At 44.5% G+C, this 721-nt stretch overlaps 1 protein-coding gene across 2 annotated transcripts in view; it reads right to left on the bottom strand.

The window, feature by feature from the left end:
- The window catches only part of LOC111867917 (DNA mismatch repair protein Msh6), a 37098-nt gene that overhangs the window by 21632 nt on the left and 14745 nt on the right, over positions 1 to 721 (bottom strand). The gene's annotated exons all lie outside the window — the stretch shown is intronic.

The raw sequence follows: 721 nt of genomic DNA on the forward strand, positions 1-721 counted from the left end.
ATACATTTTCTGCACCATGCGTTCTAGCAGTGTAATACATTTTCTGCACCATGCGTTTTAGCAGTGTAAAAGTCCTTGTCGCGACCTCATACAATACTATCGCTTGTTGAAGCTTATTTATCGTATGGTACATGACGGTATGCAGAGACTGTGGGCGTCTGAAATTCGTTCGCTGTTAGAAATACACATGATTACATTTTCAGAATATGGTGTTGCCAGATCGGTCATTCGTTCATTCATTGCAGTCAAACCATTGTGTTTGTAACGATTTTGAAACATCGCAATATAAGTTTAGCCACCCATGACATTATGAGGTAGATACTGGGTTCAGCGAAGTCGTGAATGAGATTGTTGTATGTGTGGGCTCGAGGTTAAGATTTAGAGCTTCTTATCGTGATCTACGCACAGAGATTCACTGCTAGAGAGCCGTATACACGACGACGTCGTATGGAAGGTGCTGAAAGTGAAAAACAGCTGTTCAATGACACAGATTCGGACTGCTATTGAACCGATTCTGAAAGGGGCGATGAAAGTAGGAGTTCTGAATCCGCGGACGTAGGGTCATCATCTTCGTCGTCAAATTGGGGACCACCAGACCAGTGTGGCTGGAGAGATGTGAATAATTATGCCGGTGTAGCTGCGGGGATAAATATCACTTGCAGCTTGATATCACTGGCCTGCTTCCTCCAAATCGCAACTGCGGTGGCGTGGGTGGTTTTTG

Source organism: Cryptotermes secundus, unplaced genomic scaffold (assembly GCF_002891405.2).
Source record: "Cryptotermes secundus unplaced genomic scaffold, Csec_1.0 scaffold218, whole genome shotgun sequence".
NCBI classification, from domain to species: domain Eukaryota; kingdom Metazoa; phylum Arthropoda; class Insecta; order Blattodea; family Kalotermitidae; genus Cryptotermes; species Cryptotermes secundus.